General features: G+C 35.3%; 17 non-coding genes across 17 annotated transcripts; all 17 read left to right on the forward strand.

Annotated features, from left to right (window-relative positions):
• The first annotated feature begins 99 nt into the window (after positions 1 to 99).
• Positions 100 to 181, forward strand: TRNAL-AAG (transfer RNA leucine (anticodon AAG)). Its single transcript has one exon. It is a non-coding gene; the product is annotated as a tRNA-Leu (tRNA).
• A 261-nt stretch (positions 182 to 442) lies between these two features.
• Positions 443 to 524, forward strand: TRNAL-UAG (transfer RNA leucine (anticodon UAG)). Its single transcript has one exon. It is a non-coding gene; the product is annotated as a tRNA-Leu (tRNA).
• Positions 525 to 2223: 1699 nt separating this feature from the next.
• TRNAL-AAG (transfer RNA leucine (anticodon AAG)) lies at positions 2224 to 2305 on the forward strand. Its single transcript has one exon. It is a non-coding gene; the product is annotated as a tRNA-Leu (tRNA).
• Positions 2306 to 2567: 262 nt separating this feature from the next.
• Positions 2568 to 2649, forward strand: TRNAL-UAG (transfer RNA leucine (anticodon UAG)). Its single transcript has one exon. It is a non-coding gene; the product is annotated as a tRNA-Leu (tRNA).
• Positions 2650 to 4353: 1704 nt separating this feature from the next.
• TRNAL-AAG (transfer RNA leucine (anticodon AAG)) lies at positions 4354 to 4435 on the forward strand. The gene has a single exon. It is a non-coding gene; the product is annotated as a tRNA-Leu (tRNA).
• A 262-nt stretch (positions 4436 to 4697) lies between these two features.
• Positions 4698 to 4779, forward strand: TRNAL-UAG (transfer RNA leucine (anticodon UAG)). Its single transcript has one exon. It is a non-coding gene; the product is annotated as a tRNA-Leu (tRNA).
• A 1700-nt stretch (positions 4780 to 6479) lies between these two features.
• TRNAL-AAG (transfer RNA leucine (anticodon AAG)) lies at positions 6480 to 6561 on the forward strand. Its single transcript has one exon. It is a non-coding gene; the product is annotated as a tRNA-Leu (tRNA).
• Positions 6562 to 6813: 252 nt separating this feature from the next.
• On the forward strand, positions 6814 to 6895 carry TRNAL-UAG (transfer RNA leucine (anticodon UAG)). The gene has a single exon. It is a non-coding gene; the product is annotated as a tRNA-Leu (tRNA).
• Positions 6896 to 10850: 3955 nt separating this feature from the next.
• On the forward strand, positions 10851 to 10932 carry TRNAL-AAG (transfer RNA leucine (anticodon AAG)). Its single transcript has one exon. It is a non-coding gene; the product is annotated as a tRNA-Leu (tRNA).
• Positions 10933 to 11194: 262 nt separating this feature from the next.
• TRNAL-UAG (transfer RNA leucine (anticodon UAG)) lies at positions 11195 to 11276 on the forward strand. The gene has a single exon. It is a non-coding gene; the product is annotated as a tRNA-Leu (tRNA).
• A 2024-nt stretch (positions 11277 to 13300) lies between these two features.
• TRNAL-UAG (transfer RNA leucine (anticodon UAG)) lies at positions 13301 to 13382 on the forward strand. Its single transcript has one exon. It is a non-coding gene; the product is annotated as a tRNA-Leu (tRNA).
• A 1702-nt stretch (positions 13383 to 15084) lies between these two features.
• TRNAL-AAG (transfer RNA leucine (anticodon AAG)) lies at positions 15085 to 15166 on the forward strand. Its single transcript has one exon. It is a non-coding gene; the product is annotated as a tRNA-Leu (tRNA).
• A 262-nt stretch (positions 15167 to 15428) lies between these two features.
• Positions 15429 to 15510, forward strand: TRNAL-UAG (transfer RNA leucine (anticodon UAG)). The gene has a single exon. It is a non-coding gene; the product is annotated as a tRNA-Leu (tRNA).
• A 2026-nt stretch (positions 15511 to 17536) lies between these two features.
• TRNAL-UAG (transfer RNA leucine (anticodon UAG)) lies at positions 17537 to 17618 on the forward strand. The gene has a single exon. It is a non-coding gene; the product is annotated as a tRNA-Leu (tRNA).
• A 1700-nt stretch (positions 17619 to 19318) lies between these two features.
• TRNAL-AAG (transfer RNA leucine (anticodon AAG)) lies at positions 19319 to 19400 on the forward strand. Its single transcript has one exon. It is a non-coding gene; the product is annotated as a tRNA-Leu (tRNA).
• Positions 19401 to 19662: 262 nt separating this feature from the next.
• TRNAL-UAG (transfer RNA leucine (anticodon UAG)) lies at positions 19663 to 19744 on the forward strand. The gene has a single exon. It is a non-coding gene; the product is annotated as a tRNA-Leu (tRNA).
• Positions 19745 to 21446: 1702 nt separating this feature from the next.
• Positions 21447 to 21528, forward strand: TRNAL-AAG (transfer RNA leucine (anticodon AAG)). The gene has a single exon. It is a non-coding gene; the product is annotated as a tRNA-Leu (tRNA).
• The last annotated feature ends 245 nt before the right edge of the window (positions 21529 to 21773 follow it).

Consider the following 21773-nt stretch of genomic DNA (forward strand, 5'->3'; position numbering starts at 1 on the left):
TTTTAAAACAGTTTATCACAATTTCAAGAGTCTTCTCAAACTTTAAAAATAATATGTAAAATAATAAACTATGACCATTTGGAGCCAAAATGGATATGTGGTAGCATGGCCGAGCGGTCTAAGGCGCTGGATTAAGGCTCCAGTCTCTTTGGAGGCGTGGGTTCAAATCCCACTGCTGCCATAATTATTTTCAAGAGAAAATGACATTTATTGATGTCAAACTGTTTTACTCTACTAAACAGCAAATCAATAATAAAAAATCCTTACTCATTAATATTGTCTACTAATTTTGTACCTTTTTTATGCTTCCTTAACTTTTTGTATTTTAAATACTTGTAACATGACACTTCTTTTCAAGTATTGATTTAAAACAACACTTTTTTCCCTGTAATCTCAACTGTATGATCCAGAACTGTGAGCATTCGGTCAAACAGGTCCATGTGGAAGCATGGCCGAGCGGTCTAAGGCGCTGGATTTAGGCTCCAGTCTCTCTGGAGACGTGGGTTCAAATCCCACTGCTGCCATAATGATTTTACTATGAAAACATCAGTCAGTGATGACAAAATGTTTTTCTCCACTAATAAGAAAAACAATAATAATAAAGACTTTTCTCCTCAATAGCTGATTGATATGATCCAGATGCATGAGCTAAAAATCAGCAGTGTCTAAGGTGCTGGATTAAGGTTCCAGTTTCTTTGGAGGCTTTGGATCAAAACCTACTGCCGCCATAATTATTTTTCCTAAGAAAAAATAAGTCATTGATGTCAAAGTGTTTTTCTTTACTAAACAGCAAATGAATAATAAAAAAATCCTTTCTCATTAATATTTTATGTCAATTGATGTACTTTTTTAACCTTCCAAAACATTTTGTGCATAACTTAAACACTTTTGGTATGACACTTCTTTTTAAGTATTTATTTAAAACAAAAAAAATGTTTGTACTGTAATCTGTGCTATATGGCCCAGATCTGTGAGCTAAGAGTGTTCATTTGGTACCATGGCCGAGCGGTCTAAGGCCACTAAGCTGCTAAAATAAAATATCGGTAGGTTAAAAAGTTCATCATCTGCCCTAGATTTTAAAACAGTTTATCATAATTTCAAGAGTCTTCTCAAAATGTAAAAATAATATGTAAAATTATAAACTATGAGCTATGGAGTCAAGGTAGAAATGTGGCTGAGCGGTCTAAGATGCTGCATTAAGGCACCAGTCTGTTTGGAGGCATGGGTTCAAATTCCACTGCTGTCATAATTATTTTCAAGATAAAACGACTGTCATTGATGTCAAAGTGTTTTTCTCCACTAAACAGCAAGTCAATAATAAAAAATCCTTTCTAATTAATATTGTCTGCTAATTTTGCACCTTTTTTAAATTTTTGTATTTTAAACACTTTTAACATGACACTTCTTTTCAAGTATTGATTTATAACTACACAATTTTTTCTTGTAATCTTAACTATATGATCCAGAACTCTAAGCTTTGAGTCAAAAGTATCCATGGGGTAGCAAGGGCGAGCGGTCTAAGGCACTGGATTTAGGTTCCAGTCTCTCTGGAGGCGTGGGTCTGAGTCCCACTGCTTCCATAATGATTTTACTATGAAAATGTCAGTCAGTGATGGCAATGTGTTTTTCTCCACTAATAAGAAAATCAATAATAATAAAGTCCTTTCTCCTCAACATATGATCAATATGATCCAGATGCATTAGCTAAAAATCAGCAGTGTCTAAGGTGCTGGATTAAAGTTCCAGATTCTTTGGAGGAATTGGTTCAAAACCTACTGTCGCCATAATTATTTTCCCTGAGAAAAAATAAGTAATTGATGTCAAAGTGTTTTTTCTCTACTAAACAGCAAATGAATAATAAAAATATCCTTTCTCATTGATATTTTATGTCAATTTATGTACTTTTTTAACCTTCCAAAACGTTTTGTACATAATTTAAACACTTTTTGCATTACACTTCTTTTTAAATATTGATTTAAAAAAAAGTTTTTACTGTAACCTGAGCTATATGACCCAGATCTGTAAGCTAAGAGTGTCCATGTGGTACCATGGCCGAGCGGTCTAAGGCCACTAAGTTGCTAAAGTAAAATATTGGAAGGTTGAAAAGTTCATCATCTGTCCTAGATTTTAAAACAGTTTATCACAATTTCAAGAGTCTTCTCAAACTTTAAAAATAATATGTAAAATAATAAACTATGACCTTTGGAGCCAAAATAGATATGTGGTAGCATGGCCGAGCGGTCTAAGGCGCTGGATTAAGGCTCCAGTCTCTTTGGAGGCGTGGGTTCAAATCCCACTGCTGCCATAATTCTTTTCAAGAGAAAATGACATTTATTGATGTCAAACTGTTTTACTCTACTAAACAGCAAATCAATAATAAAAAATCCTTACTCATTAATATTGTCTACTAATTTTGTACCTTTTTTATGCTTCCTTAACTTTTTGTATTTTAAATACTTGTAACATGACACTTCTTTTCAAGTATTGATTTAAAACAACACATTTTTTCCCTGTAATCTCAACTGTATGATCCAGAACTGTGAGCATTCGGTCAAACAGGCCCATGTGGTAGCATGGCCGAGCGGTCTAAGGCGCTGGATTTAGGCTCCAGTCTCTCTGGAGGCGTGGGTTCAAATCCCACTGCTGCCATAATGATTTTACTATGAAAACATCAGTCAGTGATGACAAAATGTTTTTCTCCACTAATAAGAAAAACAATAATAATAAAGACTTTTCTCCTCAATAGCTGATTGATATGATCCAGATGCATGAGCTGAAAATCAGCAGTGTCTAAGGTGCTGGATTAAGGTTCCAGTTTCTTTGGAGGCTTTGGATCAAAACCTACTGCCGCCATAATTATTTTTCCTAAGAAAAAATAAGTCATTGATGTCAAAGTGTTTTTCTTTACTAAACAGCAAATGAATAATAAAAAAATCCTTTCTCATTAATATTTTATGTCAATTGATGTACTTTTTTAACCTTCCAAAACATTTTGTACATAACTTAAACACTTTTGGTATGACACTTCTTTTTAAGTATTTATTTAAAACAAAAAAAAAAATTTTTTGTACTGTAATCTGTGCTATATGGCCCAGATCTGTGAGCTAAGAGTGTTCATTTGGTACCATGGCCGAGCTGTCTAAGGCCACTAAGCTGCTAAAATAAAATATTGGTAGGTTAAAAAGTTCATCATCTGCCCTAGATTTTAAAACAGTTTATCATAATTTCAAGAGTCTTCACAAAATGTAAAAATAATATGTAAAATTATAAACTATGAGCTATGGAGTCAAGGTAGAAATGTGGCTGAGCGGTCTAAGATGCTGCATTAAGGCTCCAGTCTGTTTGGAGGCATGGGTTCAAATTCCACTGCTGTCATAATTATTTTCAAGATAAAATGACTGTCATTGATGTCAAAGTGTTTTTCTCCACTAAACAGCAAGTCAATAATAAAAAATCCTTTCTAATTAATAATGTCTGCTAATTTTGTACCTTTTTTAAATTTTTGTATTTTAAACACTTTTAACATGACACTTCTTTTCAAGTATTGATTTATAACTACACAATTTTTTCTTGTAATCTTAACTATATGATCCATAACTCTGAGCTTTGAGTAAAAAGTATCCATGGGGTAGCAAGGGCGAGTGGTCTAAGGCACTGGATTTAGGTTCCAGTCTCTCTGGAGGCGTGGGTCTGAATCCCACTGCTTCCATAATGATTTTACTATGAAAATGTCAGTCAGTGATGGCAATGTGTTTTTCTCCACTAATAAGAAAATCAATAATAATAAAGTCCTTTCTCCTCAACATCTGATCAATATGATCCAGATGCATTAGCTAAAAATCAGCAGTGTCTAAGGTGCTGGATTAAAGTTCCAGATTCTTTGGAGGAATTGGTTCAAAACCTACTGCCGCCATAATTATTTTCCCTGAGAAAAAATAAGTAATTGATGTCAAAGTGTTTTTTCTCTACTAAACAGCAAATGAATAATAAAAACATCCTTTCTCATTGATATTTTATGTCAATTTATGTACTTTTTTAACCTTCCAAAACGTTTTGTACATAATTTAAACACTTTTTGCATTACACTTCTTTTTAAATATTGATTTAAAAAAATGTTTTTACTGTAACCTGAGCTATATGACCCAGATCTGTGAGCTAAGAGTGTCCATGTGGTACCATGGCCGAGCGGTCTAAGGCCACTAAGTTGCTAAAGTAAAATATTGGAAGGTTGAAAAGTTCATCATCTGTCCTAGATTTTAAAACAGTTTATCACAATTTCAAGAGTCTTCTCAAACTTTAAAAATAATATGTAAAATAATAAACTATGACCATTTGGAGCCAAAATGGATATGTGGTAGCATGGCCGAGCGGTCTAAGGCGCTGGATTAAGGCTCCAGTCTCTTTGGAGGCGTGGGTTCAAATCCCACTGCTGCCATAATTATTTTCAAGAGAAAATGACATTTATTGATGTCAAACTGTTTTACTCTACTAAACAGCAAATCAATAATAAAAAATCCTTACTCATTAATATTGTCTACTAATTTTGTACCTTTTTTATGCTTCCTTAACTTTTTGTATTTTAAATACTTGTAACATGACACTTCTTTTCAAGTATTGATTTAAAACAACACATTTTTTCCCTGTAATCTCAACTGTATGATCCAGAACTGTGAGCATTCGGTCAAACAGGTCCATGTGGTAGCATGGCCGAGCGGTCTAAGGCGCTGGATTTAGGCTCCAGTTTCTCTGGAGGCGTGGGTTCAAATCCCACTGCTGCCATAATGATTTTACTATGAAAACATCAGTCAGTGATGACAAAATGTTTTTCTCCACTAATAAGAAAAACAATAATAATGAAGACTTTTCTCCTCAATAGCTGATTGATATGATCCAGATGTATGAGCTAAAAATCAGCAGTGTCTAAGGTGCTGGATTAAGGTTCCAGTTTCTTTGGAGGCTTTGGATCAAAACCTACTGCTGCCATAATTATTTTTCCTAAGAAAAAATAAGTCATTGATGTCAAAGTGTTTTTCTTTACTAAACAGCAAATGAATAATAAAAAAATCCTTTCTCATTAATATTTTATGTCAATTGATGTACTTTTTTAACCTTCCAAAACATTTTGTACATAACTTAAACACTTTTGGTATGACACTTCTTTTTAAGTATTTATTTAAAACAAAAAAAAATGTTTGTACTGTAATCTGTGCTATATGGCCCAGATCTGTGAGCTAAGAGTGTTCATTTGGTACCATGGCCGAGCGGTCTAAGGCCACTAAGCTGCTAAAATAAAATATTGGTAGGTTAAAAAGTTCATCATCTGCCCTAGATTTTAAAACAGTTTATCATAATTTCAAGAGTCTTCTCAAAATGTAAAAATAATATGTAAAATTATAAACTATGAGCTATGGAGTCAAGGTAGAAATGTGGCTGAGCGGTCTAAGATGCTGCATTAATGTTCCAGTCTGTTTGGAGGCATGGGTTCAAATTCCACTGCTGTCATAATTATTTTCAAGATAAAACGACTGTCATTGATGTCAAAGTGTTTTTCTCCACTAAACAGCAAGTCAATAATAAAAAATCCTTTCTAATTAATATTGTCTGCTAATTTTGTACCTTTTTTAAATTTTTGTATTTTAAACACTTTTAACATGACACTTCTTTTCAAGTATTGATTTATAACTACACAATTTTTTCTTGTAATCTTAACTATATGATCCAGAACTCTGAGCTTTGAGTCAAAAGTATCCATGGGGTAGCAAGGGCGAGTGGTCTAAGGCACTGGATTTAGGTTCCAGTCTCTCTGGAGGCGTGGGTCTGAATCCCACTGCTTCCATAATGATTTTACTATGAAAATGTCAGTCAGTGATGGCAATGTGTTTTTCTCCACTAATAAGAAAATCAATAATAATAAAGTCCTTTCTCCTCAACATCTGATCAATATGATCCAGATGCATTAGCTAAAAATCAGCAGTGTCTAAGGTGCTGGATTAAAGTTCCAGATTCTTTGGAGGAATTGGTTCAAAACCTACTGCCGCCATAATTATTTTCCCTGAGAAAAAATAAGTAATTGATGTCAAAGTGTTTTTTCTCTACTAAACAGCAAATGAATAATAAAAATATCCTTTCTCATTGATATTTTATGTCAATTTATGTACTTTTTTAACCTTCCAAAACGTTTTGTACATAATTTATACACTTTTTGCATTACACTTCTTTTTAAATATTGATTTAAAAAAATGTTTTTACTGTAACCTGAGCTATATGACCCAGATCTGTGAGCTAAGAGTGTCCATGTGGTACCATGGCCGAGCGGTCTAAGGCCACTAAGTTGCTAAAGTAAAATATTGGAAGGTTGAAAAGTTCATCATCTATCCTAGATTTTAAAACAGTTTATCACAATTTCAAGAGTCTTCTCAAACTTTAAAAATAATATGTAAAATAATAAACTATGACCTTTGGAGCCAAAATAGATATGTGGTAGCATGGCCGAGCGGTCTAAGGCGCTGGATTAAGGCTCCAGTCTCTTTGGAGGCGTGGGTTCAAATCCCACTGCTGCCATAATTATTTTCAAGAGAAAATGACATTTATTGATGTCAAACTGTTTTACTCTACTAAACAGCAAATCAATAATAAAAAATCCTTACTCATTACTAATTTTGTACCTTTTTTATGCTTCCTTAACTTTTTGTATTTTAAATACTTGTAACATGACACTTCTTTTCAAGTATTGATTTAAAACAACACATTTTTTCCCTGTAATCTCAACTGTATGATCCAGAACTGTGAGCATTCGGTCAAACAGGTCCATGTGGTAGCATGGCCGAGCGGTCTAAGGCGCTGGATTTAGGCTCCAGTCTCTCTGGAGGCGTGGGTTCAAATGCCACTGCTGCCATAATGATTTTACTATGAAAACATCAGTCAGTGATGACAAAATGTTTTTCTCCACTAATAAGAAAAACAATAATAATAAAGACTTTTCTCCTCAATAGCTGATTGATATGATCCAGATGTATGAGCTAAAAATCAGCAGTGTCTAAGGTGCTGGATTAAGGTTCCAGTTTCTTTGGAGGCTTTGGATCAAAACCTACTGCCGCCATAATTATTTTTCCTAAGAAAAAATAAGTCATTGATGTCAAAGTGTTTTTCTTTACTAAACAGCAAATGAATAATAAAAAAATCCTTTCTCATTAATATTTTATGTCAATTGATGTACTTTTTTAACCCTATTTTAACCTTCCAAAACATTTTTGCTGCACTCGGCCTATCTGACCACTGCCTCGTCCACCTACTCCCTACCTATACACAGAAGCTGAGAGCAGTTAAGCCTGTCGTTAAGACTGTCAAGAAATGGACCAATGAGGCCAAGATGAAGCTCCAGGCCTGCTTTGACTGCACGGAATGGGGGGTCTTTGAAGCCTCGGCAACCGACCTGAATGACTTGACAGACACTGTCACATCCTACATCAGCTACTGTGAGGACATGTGTGTACCTACCAAGACTTACCGCATTTACAACAACAACAAGCCCTGGTTCAATGCCCAGCTCAGGCAACTTCGTCAAGCCAAAGAGGAGGCCTATAGCAGCGGTGACAGAGCACTATACAACCGTACTAGGAACTCTCTGACTAAAGGAATTAGGCTAGCAAAAAAGCGGTTCTCGGACAAGCTGACAAACGATCTCTCCACCAATGACCCCGTATCTGTATGGAAAGGAATGCAATCCATAACCAACTATAGGAAAACATCAAAGTCCACCGCCATGCACCAAGACCTCGCAGATGAACTGAACCACTTTTATTGCAGGTTCACAAAAGAAGTCCCCTGCAACCCAAACAATCACCTCTACGATGCCCCGAACACCGACGGCCAACCCCAGGCACTGCAAGTCACCCAAGAAGAGGTGGAGGCATTGTTCAAAAAGACCAAAACCAGGAAAGCTCCGGGTCCTGACGGAGTGTCACCATCTGCCCTAAGAGCATGTGCGGGTCAGCTCGCCCCCATATTCACCAAGATCTTCAATAAATCGCTGGAGCTACAGAAAGTCCCTTCCTGCCTCAAAAGGTCTACTATAGTCCCGGTCCCCAAGAAACCCACTATCACGAACCTGAACGACTACAGGCCGATAGCACTGACGTCTGTGGTCATGAAAACGTTCGAGCGTCTGGTTTTGAATCACCTGAAAACTGTGACTGGCCCCCAACTGGACCCCCTGCAGTTCGCCTATCGCTCGAATCGGTGTGTCGAGGATGCAGTCAACCTGGGCCTGCACTACATTCTACAGCACCTAGACATTCCCGGTACCTACGCGAGGGTCCTGTTTGTCGATTTCAGCTCTGCCTTCAATACAATCGTCCCCAGCATCCTCCACCCCAAATTACTTCGCCTAGGGGTCCCAGAAGCTACCTGTTCCTGGATAATAGACTTCCTGACAGATAGGACACAGGTGGTGAAAGCGGGGGAATTCACCTCTCAAGCGCGGTCCATCAGTACAGGGGCCCCTCAGGGCTGTGTCCTCTCACCCCTGCTCTTCTCCCTGTACACAAATGACTGTACCTCAGAGGCGCAATCAGTCAGGATCATCAAATTCGCCGATGACACCACCGTCATCGGCCTCATCAAGGATGGGGACGAATCGGCCTATAGACGGGAAGTAGACCGGCTGGCCCAGTGGTGCATCCACAACAACCTTGACCTCAACCCCCTCAAAACTGTCGAGATGATAGTGGACTTCAGGAAGAAGTCATCTAGTGCACCTCCGCTAACGATTGCTGACAGTGTGGTATCGCTAGTGGACTCCTTCAAGTTTCTAGGGACCACAATCTCCAGGGACCTTAAATGGGGGTCCAACACTGACGCCACTGTTGGGAAAGCGCAGCAGAGGTTGTTCTTCCTCAGGCAACTAAGGAAGTTCAACATCCCACAGAAGCTCCTGCTCCTCTTCTACTCCGCGATTGTGGAGTCGGTACTGTGCTCCTCGATACTCGTATGGTACAGCTCCGCCAGCGCGAGGGACATATGCAGGCTCCAAAAGGTGGTCAGAACCGCAAAGAAGATCATCGGGGCTGACCTTCCCTCAGTCCAGGACCTGTACTTGTCCAGAGCTAAAAAGCGGGCAATGAAGATAGTAAAAGACCAGCTACACCCCGGCCACAGCATGTTTAACTTGCTTCCTTCAGGCAGGCGTTACAGGGCTGTCCCCGCCAGATCCACCAGAAGCCTCAAAAGTTTCTTTCCCCAAGCTGTCCGCCTGCTGAACTCCTGAACATTGACTGACTAGACGTACATGTAACTCACTTGTGTCCCTACGGTATACCTATCTGTGTAACTTTACTTGCCCCCCCCACACACACACACACACACACACACACACACACACCTGCTTACCTGTTACCTACTTGGCTGTTGTATAGCAAACCGAAGACAAATTCCTAGTATACGTAAGTATACCTGGCCAATAAAGCTGATTCTGATTCTGATTCTGATTCTGATTTTGTACCTAACTTAAACACTTTTGGTATGACACTTCTTTTTAAGTATTTATTTAAAACAAAAAAAAATGTTTGTACTGTAATCTGTGCTATATGGCCCAGATCTGTGAGCTAAGAGTGTTCATTTGGTACCATGGCCGAGCGGTCTAAGGCCACTAAGCTGCTAAAATAAAATATTGGTAGGTTAAAAAGTTCATCATCTGCCCTAGATTTTAAAACAGTTTATCATAATTTCAAGAGTCTTCTCAAAATGTAAAAATAATATGTAAAATTATAAACTATGAGCTATGGAGTCAAGGTAGAAATGTGGCTGAGCGGTCTAAGATGCTGCATTAAGGCTCCAGTCTGTTTGGAGGCATGGGTTCAAATTCCACTGCTGTCATAATTATTTTCAAGATAAAACGACTGTCATTGATGTCAAAGTGTTTTTCTCCACTAAACAGCAAGTCAATAATAAAAAATCCTTTCTAATTAATATTGTCTGCTAATTTTGTACCTTTTTTAAATGTTAGTATTTTAAACACTTTTAACATGACACTTCTTTTCAAGTATTGATTTATAACTACACAATTTTTTCTTGTAATCTTAACTATATGATCCATAACTCTGAGCTTTGAGTCAAAAGTATCCATGGGGTAGCAAGGGCGAGTGGTCTAAGGCACTGGATTTAGGTTCCAGTCTCTCTGGAGGCGTGGGTCTGAATCCCACTGCTTCCATAATGATTTTACTATGAAAATGTCAGTCAGTGATGGCAATGTGTTTTTCTCCACTAATAAGAAAATCAATAATAATAAAGTCCTTTCTCCTCAACATCTGATCAATATGATCCAGATGCATTAGCTAAAAATCAGCAGTGTCTAAGGTGCTGGATTAAAGTTCCAGATTCTTTGGAGGAATTGGTTCAAAACCTACTGCCGCCATAATTATTTTCCCTGAGAAAAAATAAGTAATTGATGTCAAAGTGTTTTTTCTCTACTAAACAGCAAATGAATAATAAAAATATCCTTTCTCATTGATATTTTATGTCAATTTATGTACTTTTTTAACCTTCCAAAACGTTTTGTACATAATTTAAACACTTTTTGCATTACACTTCTTTTTAAATATTGATTTAAAAAAATGTTTTTACTGTAACCTGAGCTATATGACCCAGATCTGTGAGCTAAGAGTGTCCATGTGGTACCATGGCCGAGCGGTCTAAGGCCACTAAGTTGCTAAAGTAAAATATTGGAAGGTTGAAAAGTTCATCATCTCTCCTAGATTTTAAAACAGTTTATCACAATTTCAAGAGTCTTCTCAAACTTTAAAAATAATATGTAAAATAATAAACTATGACCTTTGGAGCCAAAATAGATATGTGGTAGCATGGCCGAGCGGTCTAAGGCGCTGGATTAAGGTTCCAGTCTCTTTGGAGGCGTGGGTTCAAATCCCACTGCTGCCATAATTATTTTCAAGAGAAAATGACATTTATTGATGTCAAACTGTTTTACTCTACTAAACAGCAAATCAATAATAAAAAATCCTTACTCATTAATATTGTCTACTAATTTTGTACCTTTTTTATGCTTCCTTAACTTTTTGTATTTTAAATACTTGTAACATGACACTTCTTTTCAAGTATTGATTTAAAACAACACATTTTTTCCCTGTAATCTCAACTGTATGATCCAGAACTGTGAGCATTCGGTCAAACAGGTCCATGTGGTAGCATGGCCGAGCGGCCTAAGGCGCTGGATTTAGGCTCCAGTTTCTCTGGAGGCGTGGGTTCAAATCCCACTGCTGCCATCACGATTTTGCTATGAAAACATCAGTAAGTGATGACAAAATGTTTTTCTCCACTAATAAGAAAAACAATAATAATAAAGACTTTTCTCCTCAATAGCTGATTGATATGATCCAGATGCATGAGCTAAAAATCAGCAGTGTCTAAGGTGCTGGATTAAGGTTCCAGTTTCTTTGGAGGCTTTGAATCAAAACCTACTGCCGCCATAATTATTTTTCCTAAGAAAAAATAAGTCATTGATGTCAAAGTGTTTTTCTTTACTAAACAGCAAATGAATAATAAAAAAATCCTTTCTCATTAATATTTTATGTCAATTGATGTACTTTTTAACCTTCCAAAACATTTTGTACATAACTTAAACACTTTTGGTATGACACTTCTTTTTAAGAATTTATTTAAAACAAAAAAAAAATGTTTGTACTGTAATCTGTGCTATATGGCCCAGATCTGTGAGCTAAGAGTGTTCATTTGGTACCATGGCCGAGCGGTCTAAGGCCACTAAGCTGCTAAAATAAAATATTGGTAGGTTAAAAAGTTCATCATCTGCCCTAGATTTTAAAACAGTTTATCATAATTTCAAGTCTTCTCAAAATGTAAAAATAATATGTAAAATTATAAACTATGAGCTATGGAGTCAAGGTAGAAATGTGGCTGAGCGGTCTAAGATGCTGCATTAAGGCTCCAGTCTGTTTGGAGGCATGGGTTCAAATTCCACTGCTGTCATAATTATTTTCAAGATAAAACGACTGTCATTGATGTCAAAGTGTTTTTCTCCACTAAACAGCAAGTCAATAATAAAAAATCCTTTCTAATTAATATTGTCTGCTAATTTTGTACCTTTTTAAATTTTTGTATTTTAAACACTTTTAACATGACACTTCTTTTCAAGTATTGATTTATAACTACACAATTTTTTCTTGTAATCTTAACTATATGATCCAGAACTCTGAGCTTTGGGTCAAAAGTATCCATGGGGTAGCAAGGGCGAGTGGTCTAAGGCACTGGATTTAGGTTCCAGTCTCTCTGGAGGTGTGGGTCTGAATCCCACTGCTTCCATAATGATTTTACTATGAAAATGTCAGTCAGTGATGGCAATGTGTGTTTCTCCACTAATAAGAAAATCAATAATAATAAAGTCCTTTCTCCTCAACATCTGATCAATATGATCCAGATGCATTAGCTAAAAATCAGCAGTGTCTAAGGTGCTGGATTAAAGTTCCAGATTCTTTGGAGGAATTGGTTCAAAACCTACTGCCGCCATAATTATTTTCCCTGAGAAAAAATAAGTAATTGATGTCAAAGTGTTTTTTCTCTACTAAACAGCAAATGAATAATATAAATATCCTTTCTCATTGATATTTTATGTCAATTTATGTACTTTTTTAACCTTCCAAAACGTTTTGTACATAATTTAAACACTTTTTGCATTACACTTCTTTTTAAATATTGATTTAAAAAAATGTTTTTTACTGTAACCTGAGCTATATGACCCAGATCTGTGAGCTAAGAGTGTCCATGTGGTACCATGGCCGAGCGGTCTAAGGCCACTAAGTTGCTAAAGTAAAATATTGGAAGGTTGAAAAGTTCATCATCTGTCCTAGATTTTAAAACAGTTTATCACAATTTCAAGAGTCTTCTCAAACTTTAAAAATAATATGTAAAATAATAAACTATGACCTTTGGAGCCAAAATAGATATGTGGTAGCATGGCCAAGCGGTCTAAGGCGCTGGATTAAGGCGTGGGTTCAAATCCCACTGCTGCCATAATTTTTTCCAAGAGAAAATGACATTTATTGATGTCAAACTGTTTTACTCTACTAAACAGCAAATCAATAATAAAAAATCCTTACTCATTAATATTGTCTACTAATTTTGTACCTTTTTTATGCTTCCTTAACTTTTTGTATTTTAAATACTTGTAACATGACACTTCTTTTCAAGTATTGATTTAAAACAACAAATTTTTTCCCTGTAATCTCAACTGTATGATCCAGAACTGTGAGCATTCGGTCAAACAGGTCCATGTGGTAACATGGCCAAGCGGTCTAAGGCGCTGGATTTAGGCTCCAGTCTCTCTGGAGGCGTGGGTTCAAATCCCACTGCTGCCATAATGATTTTACTATGAAAACATCAGTCAGTGATGACAAAATGTTTTTCTCCACTAATAAGAAAAACAATAATAATAAAGACTTTTCTCCTCAATAGCTGATTGATATGATCCAGATGCATAAGCTAAAAATCAGCAGTGTCTTAGGTGCTGGATTAAGGTTCCAGTTTCTTTGGAGGCTTTGGATCAAAACCTACTGCCGCCATAATTATTTTTCCTAAGAAAAAATAAGTCATTGATGTCAAAGTGTTTTTCTTTACTAAACAGCAAATGAATAATAAAAAAATCCTTTCTCATTAATATTTTATGTCAATTTATGTACTTTTTTAACCTTCCAAAACATTTTGTACATAACTTAAACACTTTTGGTATGACACTTCTTTTTAAGTATTTATTTAAAACAAAAAAAAAAATGTTTGTACTGTAATCTGTGCTATATGGCCCAGATCTGTGAGCTAAGAGTGTTCATTTGGTACCATGGCCGAGCGGTCTAAGGCCACTAAGCTGCTAAAATAAAATATTGGTAGGTTAAAAAGTTCATCATCTGCCCTAGATTTTAAAACAGTTTATCATAATTTCAAGAGTCTTCTCAAAATGTAAAAATAATATGTAAAATTATAAACTATGAGCTATGGAGTCAAGGTAGAAATGTGGCTGAGCGGTCTAAGATGCTGCATTAAGGCTCCAGTCTGTTTGGAGGCATGGGTTCAAATTCCACTGCTGTCATAATTATTTTCAAGATAAAACGACTGTCATTGATGTCAAAGTGTTTTTCTCCACTAAACAGCAAGTCAATAATAAAAAATCCTTTCTAATTAATATTGTCTGCTAATTTTGTACCTTTTTTAAATTTTTGTATTTTAAACACTTTTAACATGACACTTCTTTTCAAGTATTGATTTAGAACTACACAATTTTTTCTTGTAATCTTAACTATATGATCCATAACTCTGAGCTTTGAGTCAAAAGTATCCATGGGGTAGCAAGGGCGAGTGGTCTAAGGCACTGGATTTAGGTTCCAGTCTCTCTGGAGGCGTGGGTCTGAATCCCACTGCTTCCATAATGATTTTACTATGAAAATGTCAGTCAGTGATGGCAATGTGTTTTTCTCCACTAATAATAAAATCAATAATAATAAAGTCCTTTCTCCTCAACATCTGATCAATATGATCCAGATGCATTAGCTAAAAATCAGCAGTGTCTAAGGTGCTGGATTAAAGTTCCAGATTCTTTGGAGGAATTGGTTCAAAACCTACTGCCGCCATAATTATTTTCCCTGAGAAAAAATAAGTAATTGATGTCAAAGTGTTTTTTCTCTACTAAACAGCAAATGAATAATAAAAATATCCTTTCTCATTGATATTTTATGTCAATTTATATACTTTTTTAACCTTCCAAAACGTTTTGTACATAATTGAAACACTTTTTGCATTACACTTCTTTTTAAATATTGATTTAAAAAAATGTTTTTACTGTAACCTGAGCTATATGACCCAGATCTGTGAGCTAAGAGTGTCCATGTGGTACCATGGCCGAGCGGTCTAAGGCCACTAAGTTGCTAAAGTAAAATATTGGAAGGTTGAAAAGTTCATCATCTGTCCTAGATTTTAAAACAGTTTATCACAATTTCAAGAGTCTTCTCAAACTTTAAAAATAATATGTAAAATAATAAACTATGACCTTTGAAGCCAAAATAGATATGTGGTAGCATGGCCAAGCGGTCTAAGGCGCTGGATTAAGGCTCCAGTCTCTTTGGAGGCGTGGGTTCAAATCCCACTGCTGCCATAATTCTTTTCAAGAGAAAATGACATTTATTGATGTCAAACTGTTTTACTCTACTAAACAGCAAATCAATAATAAAAAATCCTTACTCATTAATATTGTCTACTAATTTTGTACCTTTTTTATGCTTCCTTAACTTTTTGTATTTTAAATACTTGTAACATGACACTTCTTTTCAAGTATTGATTTAAAACAACACATTTTTTCCCTGTAATCTCAACTGTATGATCCAGAACTGTGAGCATTCGGTCAAACAGGTCCATGTGGTAACATGGCCAAGCGGTCTAAGGCACTGGATTTAGGCTCCAGTCTCTCTGGAGGCGTGGGTTCAAATCCCACTGCTGCCATAATGATTTTACTATGAAAACATCAGTCAGTGATGACAAAATGTTTTTCTCCACTAATAAGAAAAACAATAATAATAAAGACTTTTCTCCTCAATAGCTGATTGATATGATCCAGATGCATAAGCTAAAAATCAGCAGTGTCTTAGGTGCTGGATTAAGGTTCCAGTTTCTTTGGAGGCTTTGGATCAAAACCTACTGCCGCCATAATTATTTTTCCTAAGAAAAAATAAGTCATTGATGTCAAAGTGTTTTTCTTTACTAAACAGCAAATGAATAATAAAAAAATCCTTTCTCATTAATATTTTATGTCAATTGATGTACTTTTTTAACCTTCCAAAACATTTTGTACATAACTTAAACACTTTTGGTATGACACTTCTTTTTAAGTATTTATTTAAAACAAAAAAAAATGTTTGTACTGTAATCTGTGCTATATGGCCCAGATCTGTGAGCTAAGAGTGTTCATTTGGTACCATGGCCGAGCGGTCTAAGGCCACTAAGCTGCTAAAATAAAATATTGGTAGGTTAAAAAGTTCATCATCTGCCCTAGATTTTAAAACAGTTTATCATAATTTCAAGAGTCTTCTCAAAATGTAAAAATAATATGTAAAATTATAAACTATGAGCTATGGAGTCAAGGTAGAAATGTGGCTGAGCGGTCTAAGATGCTGCATTAAGGCTCCAGTCTGTTTGGAGGCATGGGTTCAAATTCCACTGCTGTCATAATTATTTTCAAGATAAAACGACTGTCATTGATGTCAAAGTGTTTTTCTCCACTAAACAGCAAGTCAATAATAAAAAATCCTTTCTAATTAATATTGTCTGCTAATTTTGTACCTTTTTTAAATTTTTGTATTTTAAACACTTTTAACATGACACTTCTTTTCAAGTATTGATTTATAACTACACAATTTTTTCTTGTAATCTTAACTATATGATCCATAACTCTGAGCTTTGAGTCAAAAGTATCCATGGGGTAGCAAGGGCGAGTGGTCTAAGGCACTGGATTTAGGTTCCAGTCTCTCTGGAGGCGTGGGTCTGAATCCCACTGCTTCCATAATGATTTTACTATGAAAATGTCAGTCAGTGATGGCAATGTGTTTTTCTCCACTAATAATAAAATCAATAATAATAAAGTCCTTTCTCCTCAACATCTGATTAATATGATCCAGATGCATTAGCTAAAAATCAGCAGTGTCTAAGGTGCTGGATTAAAGTTCCAGATTCTTTGGAGGAATTGGTTCAAAACCTACTGCCGCCATAATTATTTTCCCTGAGAAAAAATAAGTAATTGATGTCAAAGTGTTTTTTCTCTACTAAACAGCAAATGAATAATAAAAATATCCTTTCTCATTGATATTTTATGTCAATTTATATACTTGTTTAACCTTCCAAAACGTTTTGTACATAATTGAAACACTTTTTGCATTACACTTCTTTTTAAATATTGATTTAAAAAAATGTTTTTACTGTAACCTGAGCTATATGACCCAGATCTGTGAGCTAAGAGTGTCCATGTGGTACCATGGCCGAGCGGTCTAAGGCCACTAAGTTGCTAAAGTAAAATATTGGAAGGTTGAAAAGTTCATCATCTGTCCTAGATTTTAAAACAGTTTATCACAATTTCAAGAGTCTTCTCAAACTTTAAAAATAATATGTAAAATAATAAACTATGACCTTTGAAGCAAAAATAGATATGTGGTAGCATGGCCGAGCGGTCTAAGGCGCTGGATTAAGGCGTGGGTTCAAATCCCACTGCTGCCATAATTATTTTCAAGAGAAAATGACATTTATTGATGTCAAACTGTTTTACTCTACTAAACAGCAAATCAATAATAAAAAATCCTTACTCATTAATATTGTCTACTAATTTTGTACCTTTTTTATGCTTCCTTAACTTTTTGTATTTTAAATACTTGTAACATGACACTTCTTTTCAAGTATTGATTTAAAACAACACATTTTTTCCCTGTAATCTCAACTGTATGATCCAGAACTGTGAGCATTCGGTCAAACAGGTCCATGTGGAAGCATTGCCGAGCGGTCTAAGGCGCTGGATTTAGGCTCCAGTCTCTCTGGAGGCGTGGGTTCAAATCCCACTACTGCCATAATGATTTTACTATGAAAACATCAGTCAGTGATGACAAAATGTTTTTCTCCACTAATAAGAAAAACAATAATAATAAAGACTTTTCTCCTCAATAGCTGATTGATATGATCCAGATGCATAAGCTAAAAATCAGCAGTGTCTTAGGTGCTGGATTAAGGTTCCAGTTTCTTTGGAGGCTTTGGATCAAAACCTACTGCCGCCATAATTATTTTTCCTAAGAAAAAATAAGTCATTGATGTCAAAGTGTTTTTCTTTACTAAACAGCAAATGAATAATAAAAAAATCCTTTCTCATTAATATTTTATGTCAATTGATGTACTTTTTTAACCTTCCAAAACATTTTGTACATAACTTAAACACTTTTGGTATGACACTTCTTTTTAAGTATTTATTTAAAACAAAAAAAATGTTTGTACTGTAATCTGTGCTATATGGCCCAGATCTGTGAGCTAAGAGTGTTTATTTGGTACCATGGCTGAGCGGTCTAAGGCCACTAAGCTGCTAAAATAAAATATTGGTAGGTTAAAAAGTTCATCATCTGCCCTAGATTTTAAAACAGTTTATCATAATTTCAAGAGTCTTCTCAAAATGTAAAAATAATATGTAAAATTATAAACTATGAGCAATGGAGTCAAGGTAGAAATGTGGCTGAGCGGTCTAAGATGCTGCATTAAGGCTCCAGTCTGTTTGGAGTCATGGGTTCAAATTCCACTGCTGTCATAATTATTTTCAAGATAAAACGACTGTCATTGATGTCAGAGTGTTTTTCTCCACTAAACAGCAAGTCAATAATAAAAAATCCTTTCTAATTAGAATTGTCTACTAATTTTGTACCTTTTTTAAATTTTTGTATTTTAAACACTTTTAACATGACACTTCTTTTCAAGTATTGATTTATAACTACACAATTTTTTCTTGTAATCTTAACTATATGATCCAGAACTCTGAGCTTTGAGTCAAAAGTATCCATGGGGTAGCAAGGGCGAGTGGTCTAAGGCACTGGATTTAGGTTCCAGTCTCTCTGGAGGCGTGGGTCTGAATCCCACTGCTTCCATAATGCTTTTACTATAAAAATGTCAGTCAGTGATGGCAATGTGTTTTTCTCCACTAATAAGAAAATCAATAATAATAAAGTCCTTTCTCCTCAACATCTGATCAATATGATCCAGATGCATTAGCTAAAAATCAGCAGTGTCTAAGGTGCTGGATTAAAGTTCCAGATTCTTTGGAGGAATTGGTTCAAAACCTACTGCCGCCATAATTATTTTCCCTGAGAAAAAATAAGTAATTGATGTCAAAGTGTTTTTTCTCTACTAAACAGCAAATGAATAATAAAAATATCCTTTCTCATTGATATTTTATGTCAATTTATGTACTTTTTTTAACCTTCCAAAACGTTTTGTACATAATTTAAACACTTTTTGCATTACACTTCTTTTTAAATATTGATTTAAAAAAATGTTTTTACTGTAACCTGAGCTATATGACCCAGATCTGTGAGCTAAGAGTGTCCATGTGGTACCATGGCCGAGCGGTCTAAGGCCACTAAGTTGCTAAAGTAAAATATTGGAAGGTTGAAAAGTTCATCATCTGTCCTAGATTTTAAAACTGTTTATCACAATTTCAAGAGTCTTCTCATACTTTAAAAATAATATGTAAAATAATAAACTATGACCTTTGGAGCAAAAATAGATATGTGATAGCATGGCCGAGCGGTCTATGGCGCTGGATTAAGGCTCCAGTCTCTTTGGAGGCGTGGGTTCAAATCCCACTACTGCCATAATTATTTTCAAGAGAAAATGACATTTATTGATGTCAAACTGTTTTACTCTACTAAACAGCAAATCAATAATAACAAATCCTTACTCATTAATATTGTCTACTAATTTTGTACCTTTTTTATGCTTCCTTAACTTTTTGTATTTTAAATACTTGTAACATGACACTTCTTTTCAAGTATTGATTTAAAACAACACATTTTTTCCCTGCAATCTCAACTGTATGATCCAGAACTGTGAGCATTCGGTCAAACAGGTCCATGTGGTAGCATGGCCGAGCGGTCTAAGGCGCTGGATTTAGGCTCCAGTCTCTCTGGAGGCGTGGGTTCAAATCCCACTGCTGCCATAATGATTTTACTATGAAAACATCAGTCAGTGATGACAAAATGTTTTTCTCCACTAATAAGAAAAACAATAATAATAAAGACTTTTCCCCTCAATAGCTGATTGATATGATCCAGATGCATGAGCTAAACATCAGCAGTGTCCAAGGTGCTGTATTATGGTTCCAGTTTCTTTGGAGGTTTTGGATCAAAACCTACTGCCGCCATAATTATTTTTCCTAAGAAAAAATAAGTCATTGATGTCAAAGTGTTTTTCTTTACTAAACAGCAAATGAATAATAAAAAAATCCTTTCTCATTAATATTTTATGTCAATTGATGTACTTTTTTAACCTTCCAAAACATTTTGTACATAACTTAAACACTTTTGGTATGACACTTCTTTTTAAGTATTTATTTAAAACAAAAAAAAAATGTTTGTACTGTAATCTGTGCTATATGGCCCAGATCTGTGAGCTAAGAGTGTTCATTTGGTACCATGGCCGAGCGGTCTAAGGCCACTAAGCTGCTAAAATAAAATATTGGTAGGTTAAAAAGTTCATCATCTGCCCTAGATTTTAAAACAGTTTATCATAATTTCAAGAGTCTTCTCAAAATGTAAAAATAATATGTAAAATTATAAACTATGAGCTATGGAGTCAAGGTAGAAATGTGGCTGAGCGGTCTAAGATGCTGCATTAAGGCTCCAGTCTGTTTGGAGGCATGGGTTCAAATTCCACTGCTGTCATAATTATTTTCAAGATAAAACGACTGTCATTGATGTCAAAGTGTTTTTCTCCACTAAACAGCAAGTCAATAATAAAAAATCCTTTCTAATTAATATTGTCTGCTAATTTTGTACCTTTTTTAAATTTTTGTATTTTAAACACTTTTAACATGACACTTCTTTTCAAGTGTTGATTTATAACTACACAATTTTTTCTTGTAATCTTAACTATATGATCCATAACTCTGAGCTTTGAGTCAAAAGTATCCATGGGGTAGCAAGGGCGAGTGGTCTAAGGCACTGTATTTAGGTTCCAGTCTCTCTGGAGGCGTGGGTCTGAATCCCACTGCTTCCATAATGATTTTACTATGAAAATGTCAGTCAGTGATGGCAATGTGTTTTTCTCCACTAATAAGAAAATCAATAATAATAAAGTCCTTTCTCCTCAACATCTGATCAATATGATCCAGATGCATTAGCTAAAAATCAGCAGTGTCTAAGGTGCTGGATTAAAGTTCCAGATTCTTTGGAGGAATTGGTTCAAAACCTACTGCCGCCATAATTATTTTCCCTGAGAAAAAATAAGTAATTGATGTCAAAGTGTTTTTTCTCTACTAAACAGCAAATGAATAATAAAAATATCCTTTCTCATTGATATTTTATGTCAATTTATGTACTTTTTTTAACCTTCCAAACAGTTTTGTACATAATTTAAACACTTTTTGCATTACACTTCTTTTTAAATATTGATTTAAAAAAATGTTTTTACTGTTAACTGTGCTATATGACCCAGATCTGTGAGCTAAGAGTGTCCATGTGGTACCATTGCTGAGCGGTCTAAGGCCACTAAGCTGCTAAAGTAAAATATTGGAAGGTTGAAAAGTTCATCATCTGTCCTAGATTTTAAAACAGTTTATCACAATTTCAAGAGTCTTCTCAAACTTAAAAAATAATATGTAAAATAATAAACTATGACCTTTGGAGCCAAAATAGATATGTGGTAGCATGGCCGAGCGGTCTAAGGCGCTGGATTAAGGCTCCAGTTTATTTGGAGGCGTGGGTTCAAATCCCACTGCTGCCATAATTATTTTCAAGAGAAAATGACATTTATTGATGTCAAACTGTTTTACTCTACTAAACAGCAAATCAATAATAAAAAATCCTTACTCATTAATATTGTCTACTAATTTTGTACCTTTTTTATGCTTCCTTAACTTTTTGTATTTTAAATACTTGTAACATGACACTTCTTTTCAAGTATTGATTTAAAACAACACATTTTTTCCCTGTAATCTCAATTGTATGATCCAGAACTGTGAGCATTCG

The sequence above is a fragment of the Pseudophryne corroboree genome, chromosome 3 (assembly GCF_028390025.1).
Source record: "Pseudophryne corroboree isolate aPseCor3 chromosome 3, aPseCor3.hap2, whole genome shotgun sequence".
Classification (NCBI taxonomy): domain Eukaryota; kingdom Metazoa; phylum Chordata; class Amphibia; order Anura; family Myobatrachidae; genus Pseudophryne; species Pseudophryne corroboree.